This window comes from Metopolophium dirhodum, chromosome 8, assembly GCF_019925205.1.
Source record: "Metopolophium dirhodum isolate CAU chromosome 8, ASM1992520v1, whole genome shotgun sequence".
In the NCBI taxonomy this organism is placed as follows: Eukaryota; Metazoa; Arthropoda; class Insecta; order Hemiptera; family Aphididae; genus Metopolophium; species Metopolophium dirhodum.
Genome location: NC_083567.1, coordinates 25,922,345 through 25,940,629, shown reverse-complemented (window position 1 = coordinate 25,940,629; position 18,285 = coordinate 25,922,345). Strand labels below are relative to the sequence as shown.

General features: G+C 30.0%; 1 protein-coding gene across 2 annotated transcripts in view; it reads right to left on the bottom strand.

Annotated features, from left to right (window-relative positions):
* The window catches only part of LOC132951180 (uncharacterized), a 143,095-nt gene that overhangs the window by 112,457 nt on the left and 12,353 nt on the right, over positions 1–18,285 (bottom strand). The window contains exon 1 of one of the 2 annotated variants that reach the window (XM_061022939.1): positions 644–1,312. The exons of the other annotated variant lie outside the window; for it this stretch is intronic. The gene's annotated coding sequence lies outside the window, so the exon portion shown is untranslated. Of the gene's footprint in view, positions 1–643; positions 1,313–18,285 lie in introns of those variants that run through there. 2 annotated transcript variants of the gene reach the window in all.

Here is an 18,285-nt window from a genome sequence, read left to right as displayed (position 1 = left end):
GACGATTTTTTTTTTAATGTACCTATTATATTATAATAAATTTGAACCATACTTAATTGAACCGACCGCGACGTTAGCAATTAGCATTTTTTGGAGTTTTCGTAGATTAAAATGTAACATTCTTTGGCTGGCTATGATAATAACCGAGCACATAACACTTTCCATTGATATAATATGACAGATATAATAATACCAATTAGTAGTACGGTCGTCTCCGTTACTCACAGAACCTAAATACAATGATTTTCGGAACTTAACGATTTCGAAAAGACATCAATTATCGTGATATATATGCATGTAGGCGTCACACGGCACGTCGTCCAACTGATTAATGAATCGGCCCGAAGAGGGGGAAAAGAAACGATAAGACACGGTCGGATGAACGGAGATATCGCAAAGAAACGAATTCCTTTGTGCCCAGACAATCAAACCCGCGAAGACGACCGGCACGAGCACATAGAAAATATTATAATAATATAGTAATATAGTTATGACGTTGTTAAAATTTTAGTCGTTAATAAGAGTGAGTCCTGTTGATTCATGTGCACTCTCAAACCTCGAAGGTCCACGTGATTGGTCACTTTATCTCTCGATCAGGTATATAGGTACTATAATAATATTATTATCGTATGTATTTACTCACATGTCATCGGAAAACGGAAGTGCTCTGCGATGACGTTGCTGTAACACGCTTATGTAGGAGCACACAAAACTTGAAATCGCAAAAACGAACTGATCGTGTGAATCGTACGAGGTCGGTAGGTCAGGGGAGGGTGACGATAATATGTCTTATAATATTATAATTTTTAACGATACGGCTCGCAACGCGTCACGGGGAAGGAACAGTGCACCAAAAAACTTTTTGAAGATCACGATGGACCGCTGGAAACGGTCGCGACGGAGGCGGAATCGGGTGAGGCGGTCGGAAGACTCGGGGCGCAGTGGCGGACCGGTCGACGTTTGAGGCGTCGCAGAACGGGAAAACCGACAGAGTATGCATAAAACGGTCAAATGAGGAACACGTCGCGTTGCGTTTTCGGCGAACAGGTGGGAAGGGGATGAGGGGCGGCCAGCGACGATGGCGAGACCGAGAAAATTCAAATGCGACGGCGGCGGCGACGAGAATGGAAAAAAAAACTATTTGTAACTACACGACGACGGACACTGGATGGCTGGTGGACGCGGCGTGGATGGACGGACGGACGAACAGACGAACGGACAACCACGGCCACGGAGACGTGTGGACACACAGACGGACACGACAGACGGACCGGCCGCCGGCGTACGTACGCGACTGACTGACACACTGCGTGCGTTTTTTGTGGCTGCGGCCGCGGTGGCGGTGCCGGTGGCGGCGGCGGCGTCGTCGTCATCGGTGGCGGCGGCGGCGGCGGTAGCGCATGGCAAGTGGCCACCAGTATCGACCCCCATCGATTGTGCGGCACAGCATCCACTGCCACCGCCACCGCCACCACCACCACCACTGCTATCACCGCAGCAGTGGCGGTAACAGCCGCAGCTGACTTCGCTGACGGACGATGACGATGGACTTGGTCAGAAGACTTGCCGAGCGGCTCATTGGCCCGACACGTCTCAGAGTACCAAGCCGGCTAAATGACGACTCTGATTACCCAGAGATTCACACCATGGCTTAAGGACACTTCACACGGCATCGTGATTTCCAGAAAAAAAATCATATTTAGTTTTTTGGTATTTTTTTTAATGTGATGATAAGTTGTTCAAGTTTTTTCATTTATGTAAATAAATGGAAAGTGGTAACTGGTATAACGTATTGCCGTGAGTAGAATTGGATTCATCTCTCGAGTGTATGAAAGTATATACGTCATTAATAATTATATTTCATACACAGTTACATTGTATGGTATACTAACCACTAGATTCAGCCAATCACAGCAATGATTTTGCTTCCGGAAATATCGGTTCACTGTTCACGAAGCATTTTGAAATCACCTCGTCAGTTACGTCTCGTCTGACGACGTGTAATGTACCTATTATCGTAGTATAATTGCAGGCTATAGTAATATTGTAGTATAGTTCACTGTCACTCCGATCCATCGAGAAATGTCCAGAGTTAGGCCAAGCTCAACTTTCAGATATGACCCTATGACAGACAAAAAACCCGGCTTTATGCGGTCCTTGCTCAGTGCTGCAGCTCCACTTTTCTCAGCGATATAATAAAGACAATACACACGGTTAACCGACATTCCAGTTATGCATTATCATTTGGACACGATAAACACTGCAAATTTCATACCACTACTCTCCCACAATCATTGTACTGGAGCACTTGAATCACCGAGTTTGGTCTGGTTATATATTATAGACTTTATAATATGGATTTATATGACCGGGTCACATACGTATATTTTAATATCATAATTCATAAATCAGGGTGGCGAGATAACTACTCCAAAGAATTGTATTGTTTTTCTATAATAACATTGTATTTGCGCAATATATATAATTTAAGTAATTCCAATTGTCTTTTTAAAATTGTGAAATTCTTTTAATATGATAATATTACCAATGAATGGAGAAAACTAAAACGAATTAATTTTCCCGCGAATTTTGTATGTCTGCGTGTATAATATTATATAAGACCAAGTTGCGGAACAAGAAAAAAAATCCGATTTTAAAACAATTACTTAATTTATTATTTGAATAGTTGTTGAACTAAGATTTTAAATTAATATGATAAAAATTTAAATAAGTTTAATGAAACCATTATAGGGTTGAAGGTTGTTATATATACATGAAATGGTATAAAATGCCACAATAAATGATTAAAAATCTTTAAAAATAATTCATCAATAAAATAATAAGCTCTTTAGTTTTTAATACTGAACCTTAAACCTAACACATTTTAAAATATTTAAAATATTATAAGATTCAAGCATCATAAAATTACCTATTTAATTTAATGTTACGTATTCACTTTTCAGTATATAACTTAATTAAAAGTCTTAACAACTTTTTCTAATTTTAGTGCTTGTAAATTTTTATTTCTAAGAATTTTCTTGTTTTATTTGCAACCCTCTTAGATGTTATCAAATCGGTGACCTTTCCGACATTACAGACACAAAATAATATGTATTGTGACAATAAACCCAGACTACAAATTGAAGTTTTTTTTTAATGAAAAGTCAAGACGAATGTACAAAACACGGACGTGTTTCTTTTATAACGAGAATCGATGCAATAGTTTTGTACACTTTGTTGACGTTATTTAAACAGCATAAATAAATATTAATATATTTAGAAATCAAATTATACTCAAACATTATAAATAACTTTTTATAAGTAAAATTGTTAATAAATAAGTGCGGATGGTCGCTAAATAATGGATCAATTATACTTAAGGCAAACTTATTTAATTGTATTAGGTATTTAATGTAAAATTATTTATATTTTATAACTAATTATTATTTAAGCACCACTACTAACTTTATGTTCTTGTTATTATATTTTATGTTTATACTTTTATATTAGTTTTTAGATTATTAAAGGTTTTTATTTAACTTCAAATCTTGTCTGTTTGTCCGAATGTTTGTCAGCGCGATTTCTCGACAACGGCTAAACGTACAGGGGTAAACTTGGTATATTCTGAACCCGGTTGATCTCTAGTTTTGCATGACGAAGAGCTATTTCTAAAATTTTGATTTAGTTGAATTTTAAAAGACAACCACGTTAACCGTATATTATACCACGTGCAACCATAGCAACCGAGTCAGTATTATTATTGTAAATTAAATTAATTAAAATATAACATGAATTATAATTATAGTTAAATTAAAAAAAATTTTTAGTTTTTTTATAACTATTTTTTTTAGATTCTGAGCGGAGCGAGAAAGCTAGTGGTTTACAATGGTGTTTATTTTTTTTTTATCCTGTATACAAAATCTCTACCAGAAGAAGTGCTTCGATTTCAACATATAGTACATTATATTTTAGCAAATTTGATCAAGATGGTACTTTAGACAGGTCATTTTTCTCAATTGTTATTTAATGCCACCGGAAAAACCACCGAAAAATTACGAATCCATTATACATTGACCCACTTGTAACCTACTGTACAGAAGAGCGACATACTTACCCGCTGTATTTATTCTCTACTTAATAATTTTAACAAAATATGATAGTGGAAAAATTCATCTAAAACATGATGTACCTATATTGCCTATCCAAGACGCCGTGTTACTATATATTTTGTTTTTGTTTTTATAGGATTATTATATAATAATAATAATAATAATAATAATAATAATTACTACACTAATATGAGGTATATAATAAGTATGTTGACTAGATATTTAAATGTGTGCAAATAACTATACTATATTATGACATATGTATATTGTATAATATACTAAATAGTAAATACTTCAATTAGATTTTACATAATAATACATAATACTTTTAGAATTGAAGATCATCTTGAAAAAAATTAAACTATAATAATACATTTATAACTGGACTTGAAATATCTATTTTAGATTTTGAGTGAAACGATGAATGTATTGATTTACAATAATGTGTTTGTTTTTTTTTTAAATTTATTTTTGTGTCTGTCATCACGGTTTGGGGCAGTTAAACTTTTTTGATTTTCTTTAACAGTATATGGTTCGATGTGAAAGTGAATCTAGTTGGTGCATTTGAGAAGTCAAATCTTAAAATTCCCAATAGTTTTCAAAAGCGCCGGGAAAAACAACATAAAAATTAAAAAAAAGCAAAAACAGGAATTTTTATGCAAAATCGGTTTACAACAAAATGGATTTTGCATTTTGGTGTAACTCTTAAACAAATGAACGTATTTACATGAAATTTTCACTGGTTGTTTATATTGACATTTTCTATGCACAATAAAATTTTCAAAATATTTTGATTTGTTTTGAACTGTTTAGGAACATTTTCAGTTTCCAATTGTATTAGTCTTTTAGATTCTGAGCGAAGCGATGAATGTATTGATTTTACAATGATGTGTGTTATTTTTTTATTTTTATTTTTTTTTTTAATTTTTTTCACTTTTAATTTTTTTTTTTGTGTCTGTCATCACCTTTTAGGACAGTAAAAGTGCTTGGATTTTCTTCAGCAGTAACTTTTCTGATAGGAAAGTGAATCTAGTTGGTACTTTGGGGGGTCAAAATTTCCCAGTAATTTTCAAAAGCGACGTGAAAAACAAAAGAAAAATTAAAGAAAAACGGGAATTTTTACGCAAAATCTGTTTTCGAGAAAATCGATTTTGGTTTTTGGTGTAACTCTAAAACAAATGACCGCAGGGACATGAAATTTTGACTGAATATTTATATTAGCATTTTCTATACACTATAAAATTTTAAAAATATTTTGACTCTTTTTGAGCTGTTTTCTATAAATATCAATATAATTTTATCTCTTGAGTAAAAAAGCTTGAAAATGTAATAGAAGGCTCCTAGGTTATTGTTACAAAGGCAGATGAAAAAAATTAAAAATCCTTAGTCACATTTTTTATTGAAAAGCATTTAAAGTTCAAATTTTGACAAAATACGGAAAAATCACGAAAATTAGCAAATTATTTTGAGTTGAGAATTCATAAAAATTTTTCTTTTTAAATCTAAGATTTGAAAATGTAATATAAGATTACTCATAAGTTTGTCTACCTTTATCAAAAAAAAAATGTCTACAAGAAACTTAAATTAAATTTTTATGAGCGTCTGAAATTTATATTTTTACAACATTTGATATTCACTTGATTTCTCATGTAACAATTTTCTTATTTTATTGTAATTGAAAAACGAATGACTGTAGATACTTGAAAATTTCACTGAATGTTTATATTAGCATTTTCTATACACCTAAAATTTTGAAAATATTTTGACTCTTTTTGAGCGGTTTACGGACATTGTCAGTTTTAAATTTTTTTAGTTTTTTTTTCTATAAATATCAATAAAAAAATTTTTGTTGGGTAAAAAAGCGTGAAAATTCAATATAAGGCTCCTGATATATCGTTCTAATAGCAGTTGAAAAATATTAAAAATACATAGGCACAATTTTTTTTTATAAGTATTTCAAGTTCAAATGTTGACAACATTTATCAAATTTATAATTTATTAATTATTTTGTGGTTAAAAATTTATAAATTTATAAATTTATAAATATTTATAAATTTTTAACTTTTATGGCTAAGGATTGAAAATTTAAAACAAGGCTCCACGTAAATAGGTTATATATAAATTACTTTATTCACAATAATATCATCAAATATACTTGGTAAAATCATAGGCTGACTGACCGTTTTCGCTCAGAATCGTTTTTCTTATACAATGATATTCTATCATTGAATTCAAATTTAACACCATCCATTACAGTGACCCACTTGTAACCTACTGTACAGCAGAGCGACATCCACTTATCCACCTTTTTTTCTATGAATGTCAATAAAACTTTATTGTTTGAGTAAAAATACTTGAAAATTTAACACAAGGCTTCTCTACATTGTTACAATGACATTTGAAAAATCCTTAGTCACAGTTTTTTTTTATAAGCATTTAATGTTCAAAAGTTGACATAACATGGAAAAATCACGAAAATTACCGAATTATTTTGAGTTCAAGAATTTTATTTTTCAGAATTCATAACAATTTTTCTTTTTAAATCTAAGATTTGAAAATGATGTAATACAAGATTATTCATAAGTTTGTCTATCTTTTTCAAAAAAAAATGTCTACAAGAAAATCAAATTACATTTTTATGAGCGTTTGAAGTTCATATTTTTACAATATTAGATATTCACTCGATTTCTCTTTTAGCGGTTTTGTTATTTTATTGTTATTCAAAAACGAATAACTGTAAATACATGAAAACTTTACTGAATATTTATATTTTCATTTTCTATACACCATAAAATTTTGAAAATATTTTGACTTTTTTTGAGTTGTTTACGGACATGGTCAGTTTTCAATTTTTTTTAGTTTTTTTCTCTATAAATATCAATAAAATTTTTTTTTTTGGGTAAATAAGCATGAAAATTGTATGGATGGCTCTTGATATATTGTTACAATACATAGGCACAATTTTTTTTTTATAAGCATTTAAAGTTCAAATTTATCACATTTTAAATTTAATAATTATTTTCTAGTTAAAAATTTATAAAATGTTCATCTTTTATAGCTAAGGATTGAAAATTTAAAACAAGATTCCACGTAAATAGGTTAAATATTAATTACTTTATTCACCTTAATATCATAAAATATACTTAGTATTATACTAATATCATAGGCTGACTGACCGTTTTCGCTCAGAATCGTTTTTCTTATACAATATTATATTATTGAATTCAAATTTAACAACATCCATTACAGTGACCCACTATTATAACCTACTGTACGGTAGAGCGACATCCACTTACCCACTTTTTAAATTTACATTATATAGTTACGTTTATATTTGAAGCCAAGAAAAATTAAAATATGATAATTATTTCCGTATCACTAAAACCCTACTAGGTGACTTTCTTTGTGTGACAATTTCACTTAATATTTATTACGTTATTTAATTATTTTACTGTAAATTAAAATTGATGAATGAAAACTTTTCCAACGGCACCCTCAAACTTTTGCTATTGTTTAACCTCACTAAACTTTAAAATCAAGCGATTAATAAAATTGATCGAACAAGTTTTAAAATGTATGAAATAGTTTTCTACATTTAGAAATTTTATTATATTTGTATTATTTCATTATTTTGCTATTTTATTTATTATTCTAAAATTACAACTTAAAAATCCATAAAGCAAAAAATATTTAATCTACCTAATAATAATAAATATTTTTATTTATTCTAATTCAATTGTTTTGTTTTATTTAATAAACTTATCATGTGTATTTGCTTGAAAATCTGACTTAAATGATATAATATTAATTGTTTTATGTTAAAATGAATTTATTTATCAAAACGTGTTAATATACACAGTATCTATCTATCATAGTATCAATCAATATGCATAGTTAACAGTTATATACATAAACTATAATATCATAAATAATATTACAATCGTAAAACCTAAATAGTGTACCTACATTATAAATGTATTATAAATTGTAATAAATAAAACAATTGTACTCAATTTAGAATATTGTATTTCATTATATAATATAATGGGTACTAATTAAAATAGTTCAGATGTATTTGACTAAATACTTAACACAATTCTTAACACTTCGTGTATCCGAACTACGTATAACTATGTATTCCAGTGTTTATCAATGCCCAAATACCAAAACACCAATTTGACATCTCTAATATCTAGCTTAATTCACATAAGCGCGCATATTGTCACATTATTAGCTCAGATTCCATACAATTTATAGTGCTTAACATAATGCCTGTCATATGGAGACAAACATTTTGAGAACGCAATACCAAATATTTAAAGTGGATTGACGTATAATCAATAATGATTAATCACCTATTTTCTATACCTGTTAATTTTAATCAACATTATTACATTTTGAACTACAAAAATATGTAATAAACGTAATAGACATAATAGTCATATCCAGATAAATGTTGAAAATCTATTCATTATGAGTACCGTATTTAAGCGGCTTTTTGTGTTTTTTGAAATTTATAAAATACATATTTTGTTATAATATGTCTCATTCAATTAGTTATGTACTGCACACTTTCATACATAGGCATATAGTACCTACTATACATATAAATACACACATGACTAATATATAAGTATAAAACTTGCCCTAAAACAGGTAACAGTGTTATCTTATGTCCTGCTTTATTAAATCAGTGCTTCTCAACATTTTTTTTTACGACGATACACCTAATTTAGATTTATACAAATGGCGACACGCTTAAAACATTTGATGCATTTATGAAAAAGTAACAATTGTAAACTTACATGTAAATTGAAAATTATACAATATTCACAAATTATTGTTTTATTTATCTGTAGTTTTTACCACAATTTAAAAAAGGTGGAAAAGTGGGTACCGCTCTGCTGTACAGTAGTTGTCAAGTATGTCGTTGTAATGGATGTGTTATATTTGAATTAAATGATAAATCATTTTGACTCGTTTTTATCCATAATAATTTTTTAAAAATGTACACAATTCGAAATATTTTTCAGAGCTAGCTTAAAACGAGTCAAAATATTTCTAAAATGTTACCATTTATTATGGAAAATGCTAATACAAATATTTGGTGAAAACTTTAAGGGTGTAGGATTATTAATTTTTGAGTAAGATACACCAAAAAAATAAAATGTATTTTATTCAAAAATTTTTTTTGCGTAAAAATTACCACTTTTTCACCTTTTTTTCTGTTTTCTTGACGCTTTCTATAACGACTTAGAATTTTCTATTTTTATCTCCCAAAAGTACCAATAAAATTCACTTTTCTATTAGAAAAGATGCGTTTATCTCAAAAATCGGAGCATTTTACTACCCAAAATATTCCTGACAGACAGAAAAAAACCACACATCATTGTAAAATCAATACATTCTTTCACTCCACTCAAAATCTCAAAAGTTAATCCTACATAAAAACACTTCGACCACCGACCACATTGGTTGTTCGAGAATAGTGTTGGTGTAAAATCATCATAGTTATAATCAGCAGTCCACGTTCAAATTAAATACCAAATCAAGTATTATTCACGCACATCCATGATACAAGTAAAAACTCTATAAATAATATGCACACATATATAATATGTAGATTTCACATCAGTCAAATCATAATTTACCCGTACATGTTTTTCTATATTTAAAATTGTATAAAACACTATTTTAATGACTTATATATTAAAAATATTTGTATTATATCATCAAGCTCTGTATGTAGTATAAAGTTATCAATTACTTACCTACTTATTTCAATCAAAGATTATAGCAATTGCATATAGACTCAATATACTGGTAACTTAAACACACGCGCAAGCAGCGGGAAAAAAGTATTTTCCAATTTAAACTGAGAAAAACTGTATATATATATTGTTTTATTATTGGTGAGTTGGGTACATTGAAAATCGATTGGGCCTTTAACACTATACAGATAACACTATACGAACGAAATGATAAATCAGGCGTTAGATTTTTCTCCATCTGAAGTTTTGGTGGTTTTGACGGAAACAAATTTGTTTTGAAAATGTTCGAAATTGAGTTTAGAAAGTCACGAGTGAAAAAACTTTGTGCTTATCTTATTTTGCGGAATACAATACTATACGTAGTAGTTCAATGTTATGGACCCTTGAAGGAAAAATTACCCGGGAAAACTTTGATTATTTTCTAGCCCGCTGTCAACGAGTCTTATAAATGTATAATATATTATATTTACAATATACATGGATATATATGATAATTATTTAATATAATAGATCTATTTAAATATTCACAAGTGTACACAATATAATTTATAAGTACTATGATAAAAAACAACTTAACAGTGTCTAACATTTTAAGTTTTTATGTTAAATTTAAAATTATTACTATAGAGTATAGAGTACAGATATTCACATTTTTTTAAGCTACCCCATCGTGCGTAGTGTTCATAGATAGGTTAATTATTTGGTAAGTATTATGAAACTATAGGAATTTTAAAGAAATATTTCTAGCTTACAAAATATCTCAGTGTAAAAATAAAAACCGACCAACTAATAGGTAAGCAGCTAATATCCATTATACACTATTCATGTTACAAACAATACACATTACACATTTGCATATGAAAACCCAATTGAATAATCAAAATAATATTTTAAAATCGTATACAAAAAATGGACGAAACTTTTCACGAGTTTTCTAGTTATTATTGAAACATGAGGTGTCATACAATATTGTATATAATAGTAAAACAACTTTTAAAGACCTATGTGTGCTATAGTTATTTCCGAGGTTATTTCGGATATTTCTCTTCTCTGTTACAAATAAGTGTAATAATAATAAATATTTATTTAAAAAAAACATTCATTGTTAAAATTTAGTAATTATGTATATTATAAATTCATACATTCTAAAAATCAAAAATGAATCACAAATAAAAAATAATATTACTAATTCCTGTTAAAAATTGCTCTGATATCTTGTTCTTTAGTTTCAAACAGTCACTAATCACGCATAGTGTACATAAAATGTAATAATGAATTAATAAAACTGTTTATTTAATATATCGATATTTGTTACGATAATATTTTTAAATCTTAAGCCATAATAGTGCCTATAATGTTTTCTTATTGTATAATTGTATACTGTAAACTTATATGCAAGTATTTAATGAATAACCTATGGACATTTTACATACATATTGAATGTACATACTTTAAAATGTAATAAAATATGTATTATTTATTTATTTATTTATTTATTTTTATTACTACACGGAGTATATCCAAATCATACAAGATTGTAAATACTAAATATACATACAAAATAATTAAAGTAATAGAGTTGATGGATCCTCATTCGCTATACTCGGCATTCTATTTAATGGTTTATTTTTTAAATAGTCGGTGTTGCATTTAGGTAAAGCAAACATTAACATTATATACCATAATATGTTTGCCTCTATTATAATATAGGCAGTCTAATATATTTATTTAAAATAAAAATTCTATTCCTATCCTTGTACTATTTGTATTACGTTCGTTAATTACAAAACACCTCGTGTTAATAACTGTCTCAAATTTCAATAATTTATAAAATTACGTTTTAATATTAAAAAAAAAGTGAGCCGTCGCGGGATGCCTGGCTGATGGTGAAACAACAAAATTATTTTGTATAGAAAATATGCATGAAGATTGAAAGAATGGTTTATTAAAGGAAATAAATATGACATAATCGAAACATAAATATTCAAATTTTTTTAAGAAAAATCATTCTTTATTTTAAAGGTGAATTCGATGTTTTGAGTGCTTTCCGACCATGCGCGCGTAGAGAGCGTGGCGACGTCACCGCGTCAACATACGGTGTCACATGCCACGTTAGATGTTTCACATCAAAAACATGTAATTTAATTTAAATTAACCATAGACAGTTACAGACCTTTCCGACAGGTCTAGTAATATTACGATTGTTGCCATTCATTTAATTTAACAAGCCATATTATAACATTAGGTAAGTACCTATATGTTTATAACACACATATGAATATTCATAAGAATATAAAGACAGATAAAACATATAAAATGGCTCTTTTATAAATAAAAACGATTTGCTATTCCCAAATGAAAAATAAATTTCACGTTTAAAACCACTTACATCTTCTTTGAATATTATTGTTGTTTTTTTTTTAATTCTTTGTTTGAAAATGTGCAGTACCTAATATGTTATAAAATATAAAAACACAAAATAACGTTTAAACTTAGATAACTATTGTAGCGCATTCGCAAATTCTATTTACCTATTTGTGTAACAAAAATCAGAGGTCGGTTTTATATGATCTATTTTATTTTCCCTATCTATTTATCTCTCTCTCTCTCTTTTTCTTTCGAAATTCGAATACACTGCATGCATACACACCATTAGTCGGAATATGGGTTATGCGACAGTAGCAAAAGGCGTTTACATTTGTATAAATAAATTGATGTTCTACTACAATCCTCTGCCACCGTTGTTTAAAGAAGACGTGGTTAACGGTGGCGGTCTGTTTGATAAATGAATAGGGTAGGTCCGAACACCGGCTGTGCTGCCTAAAACACGTCGTTACGGAGATAAACGCGATAGCGTCGAGTCGGCGAGGGCGATTGCAGTCGTCACGATTTTGTTGTGTACAGAACGCTCGCAGTTTTTGTAACAACTAATATATTTGAAGCCTCCAACTCTCAAAAGAAATTGAAAATATGTCAATGTAACAGTTAAATTTCTCCAATTTTTACAGTTCACTATATTATTATAAAAGCCAGTAAATGTGAAATACCAAATATAGAATGGTACATATTGTATAATATCGTAAATACTATAGACTATTGAGTAATACGCATGGGTGACAATCGAGACTGCAGTTTGAGCTTAGATAGGTACCTGTAATATAATGTTAATGTATAAATGTATAATATAAGCGTTAGTTCATAAAAAATTATAAAATGTCTGACTTAATTTAAACGAAAACAATTCTTCACAATTTCCATTTCCCATACTCAGCTCTACCTGGTTAGGTTATCGTCTGGTCTGGCATCGTGTTTTATATTTCTATCGTTATATTATAAGTCTATTTTTAGTCAAATGTAAGCATTTACGTCACCCGTCGAATGTAATCCACAAAAATATATACATATTAAAGTATAAAATTATTTAAAGTTCAAGCCGCTCGTTTACGACGAATTCCCATACTATATTCACTTAGGCAGAGGGGTGAAAAATTGTCTCGGATATATATATATAATATAAAGGGTAAAATGGTTGTTTTTCAATTCCTATTTGGTCTCTATCGCCACCGCGTGTATTGTTCGTATTGATTGTAATGTCACGTCCTATGCGACGCGTGCTCGCGTTAATTCGCGTTTTTAATGTTTCGATGATGCCACCTCGTATCAAGCGATAATATAAGAAAGTGTTCATCTTGAAATTTTCAGGATGTACTGGAACGGTTAACTACTTTATAATCAAAAACGATAATAATCAATTGTGCACCATTATACATTCGAAAATCAATATTGCGAGGCGTTTTGTTATCCAGTAACTAGTCCGCTTACTAATCACTGCTAGTTTAGTAGTATAGGCTCACCTGTCTATATTATGTGGTATAAAGAAAATGTTGTGACTTATGGATCAAATTATTATTACTTCTATATATACGTAATTATATCTAGTGTTAAATAACATTTTGAGACGCTCAGTAAGCAACAACGGTGACTACTGATTAGTTTTAAAATTGTTATATGGACGTATCGATTTTACTAATGGTGATATGGCGTTACCACGTGGTACCACAACAACGAGAGAACGTACATAATATCATATCAAAATTTAAACTAAAAATTGAGACAGTTTCAAATTCAATTCGAAATATTTTAAAAATTATATCATTTTAAGAATATGCTAATATATAGGTAAATATTTGATGAAAATTTCAAGTACTTACGGTTATTCATTTTTTAATTACATTAAAATAACTAAATACAATTCGTCAAAAGCTGGTTTTCCGTAAAGATTCCAGTTTTTCAGTATTTTATTTTTAGTGATTACTTTGAAAAGTACTGGGTATTTTCTACCTTACACTTCACTAAGTACCAACTAGATCCGATTTTCAACCAGAAACTTCTACCTTCAATGATAAAGTATTATTTTTGCTCCAAAAGGTGATGACAGACAGAAAAATATGGATAAATAAATTAAAAACAGACATAGAGTGAGTTATCATATATATTGATTTCACATATTAGTCGATCCGCTCTGAATCAATCCAAATACATAAACTATAAAAAAAACAATATTTATCGCTCTTAATCTTTAAATCTAAAATTACTCACTCGTAATCATAAAGATCTTATTTTTTTGCTCTCACAAAGATGTAAATCTAAGCATTTTTACTGCTCCAAAAAGTGATGGCAGATACAAGAAAAAAAACACACACTTCATTGTAATAAAATCAATTCATTTATCGCTCGTCATCATAAAGATATTATTTTGTTTTCGTGTTACAAAATTAAATCGAAAAATAATATCGTCGAAACATGTAAAAAAGTTGTAAAATGGGTAATCCAAATACAATTTTTTTCCCCGGTGAACCACTGCTGTCTCCCATGTGACAAAAACTTCGCCGTTTTTTCACAATTTTCTCGAAAACTATTGGGAAATCTTAAAAATGACCTAGCTGGTATCTTAAGTACAACATCTGTGCCCAATGTACAATCTATAAGAAACTTTCAAAGCACTCCTCTGCTCCAAAAAAAAAAAAAAATGATCACCTACCTAAAACAAAAACATCCCAAGGTTTTGCTTGGAATCTAAAATGTAAAATGCGAACACGATAACAAAAATGTTGGCCAAGACGACGAACTCAGCGACCCGACACACGCGGTAAAGGTTGTGCGGCGGAATTCCCGGTATCCCAGTCATTACACACCGGTAGCACACGGTGAAAGCCAGTAGCGTATGGTAACTGCAAGTAGAATAACTTAATATTTACCATCACTGAACCATTACCGTGCCATGCCAGGAAAACTATTCACATACGTGATTTAGAAAGTTTAGAAAGTGTAGAAAATAAAATATTATCTGGACTATATGGTATTATTGTATTCCGTTTTCATAATATATTCGTATACCTATGTACGTAATATAAATATGTTATTTTTACACGGTATTATTCTTCGATGAAATTAACTGCTCCAGAGATTATACTCATATTTTATGAATATATTTAAAAAACGCCCATACACACTGAACTATAGTGTTTAAAATTAATTTTTTGAGTAAAAAAAAAAATTCTGAATACAAATTAGATCAAGAACATTTTAAACAGAATAATATATTAAGTAATGTATTCACATAGTTTATCCAAGAATCAACAATCCTATTGCAGATTTCAGATTTGAAAGAGTTACAAAATCCAGAGAAACGTTGCTTTCAGAATTGAAACAGACATTCTTAGACCTCCATTAAATTGATAAGGATACTAAAAGATTCAAGAATCAAAGTAAGAATTTAAAAATAAATAACACTTAAATTCATTTCAATAATATACAACTTTGTAACTTATAATAATCCTGGAAAAAATTAATGTATTTTTCGAGGTATTTTTTGTCTAACATAAAAATGTACATTACTTCAGATCAAAAATACATGGTACATATAAATGTATTTAAGTATTAAATAATTGCGTAACTTTTATGCATTTATGACCAACCTATATAATATGTTGAGTTGCTATAATTTATATCTGATTAAGAAAAACCTACTTTAACTTATGCATTTGTAACTAAATAATAATGTATACAAGAATATCTTATTTAACTATTATTTTTAATTGTTTTGTACCTATTTACAATTCATTATTACGATGTAAATATATATATTTTTTTTTTTAGGTTTTAGGTCTTAGGGTTTGACGGCTGCAGAAGTCATTAGCTTGTACGTTGGTAGGGTTGGTATAGTAGGGTTGGTATAGTAGGGTTGATATAATAGGGTTGGTACGGTCGGTATGATCGATTAGAGGAACACGTGTATGTGTGGCAAGGTTTTTGCGCACTATGAACCCCGGGTCACCCATCTGAGAACTAGTGGGAGCGGCTGTTGCTTACTCTCAATAACGTTAAGTGATTGATTTTAGCCACTGCACCACGCAGATGGTATATTTGTTTAACTATTCTGTCAAAGTTCAAACAATTTTCATGTTATTTATAAATTGTATGGTAAACGGACAGTAATTGGTCCCCGTATAAAAATGCCTTATTCGACAATCGGTCCCCGTCATAATTTTATACACTTACAATATTAGTCCCTGGTCAACTTTATTTTTGAATAATTTTTTTTTGCAGCAGCAGCAGTAGCATTACAATTCGTTAATTTAAGTTATGTATCATTAAGTATGGATTAGATAGCAATACAACCACAGAATTTGAAACAACGAATTATTGAGACGCAAACTGGTAAACCACCAATTTTTCCACCATTTATCATAATTTTTTTTAAAAATAATTTTATAAAACCAATAAGCGATAAAAAAAAATATATATTCTATTTGAATTAGTTTTAATATTGACTTTTCAGAAGATACGTTTTTAAATATTATTTTTATAGTTGAAGTATTACTATATTAAACATTTTTTTTTTTTTTTTTTTTATAATTTTAACAAGATATATACAATCTGTACCCATTAGGCACAATAAGAATATGTGATATAATATGTTGTACATGAAATCGTGAGGGAAGAAGCCAACCAGTGAAGGCACTACCTAATTGTATTTATATAATATTATAATATAATAATATTATTTATATATATTTTTTTTTTTTTTTTTTTTATTAATTATTTGGATTATTCATTTAGTAAATCACGACACCAATTTCTTTTTAGTCGTCGTGAGGGGTTGCCTGGAATTGTGCGAGAAGCTAAATTGGATATAAGGGGATTAGGATGATGTGGAAGTCTGTTATGAAATCTTTTGTAATAAGTTATGGCTTCAGCATGAACAGTTTTTATGTTTAGATCTGTGTGGAGAGAGTAGTTGGAGACATATGGTGGGGCTTTAGTGATTAATCTTAAAATTTTATTTTGAACGGTTTGGATTTTATTTACATTAGATACTTTCGCATTGCCCCACAATTGTAGGCCATAAGTCCACATGGGCTTGATTAATGACTTATATATGAGAAGTTTGGTGTTTAATTTAGTGTGTTTGTTAGATATTAGTGGTTTAACTGAGCGTAGTCGTTCGTTTAGGGCAAGTTTTTTAGCTTTGATATGGGGTCCCCAGGTCAGGCGACGGTCAAAGATTAGGCCTAAGTACTTAACGGATTGGGATGAAGGGATTGGCATGTTATTAAGAAAGACTTTTGGGCAGGGAGGGAGACGAAGAGTGAATGTAGAATGTATGGATTTTGATTGGTTGACTTTAACTCGCCATTTATCATACCAGACAGACATTAGGTCAAGGTGGTTTTGAAGGTTTAAAGAAGCAATGTGAGGGTCTTCATGTACTGATATAATTGCCTTATCATCCGCAAATTCAGCTACAGATGTTGTTGGAGAGGTAGGTTGGTCTGCTGCATATACATTGTATAGTATAGGTGAAAGAATGCCACCTTGAGGGACTCCTGCGCTAATTTTTTCAATATTTGAAAAGGAAGAGCCAAACTTGACTTGGAAGTGACGATCCGCAAGGTAAGATTTAATGAGCAAGAAATATGCTGTGGGAAGAAAAGCTTTTAGCTTAACTAGTAGCCCTTCATGCCAAACCCTGTCAAAGGCTTGTGAGACATCAAGGAACACGCACGTGCAGTATTTTTTCTTTTCAAGAGAGAACGAAATGGCGTCGACTAGTCTATGCAATTGATGAGTTGTAGCATGAGAGGCACGAAAGCCAAATTGCGTGTTCGGAATTATGTTGTTTGAAAAAATGTATGGCAAAATTCTTTTAAGAATAAGCCTTTCAAAAATTTTTGCGAAAAAGGGCAAAAGACTTATAGGACGATATGAAGAGAGAATATCAGGTGGTTTTTTTGGTTTTGGAAATACAATTATTATTGAAAATTTCCAAAGTTGCGGGAAGTAAGCTAATCTTAGGGAGGCATTTATCAGAACTGTTAGCAGGACAATTGCTCTTTTTGGGA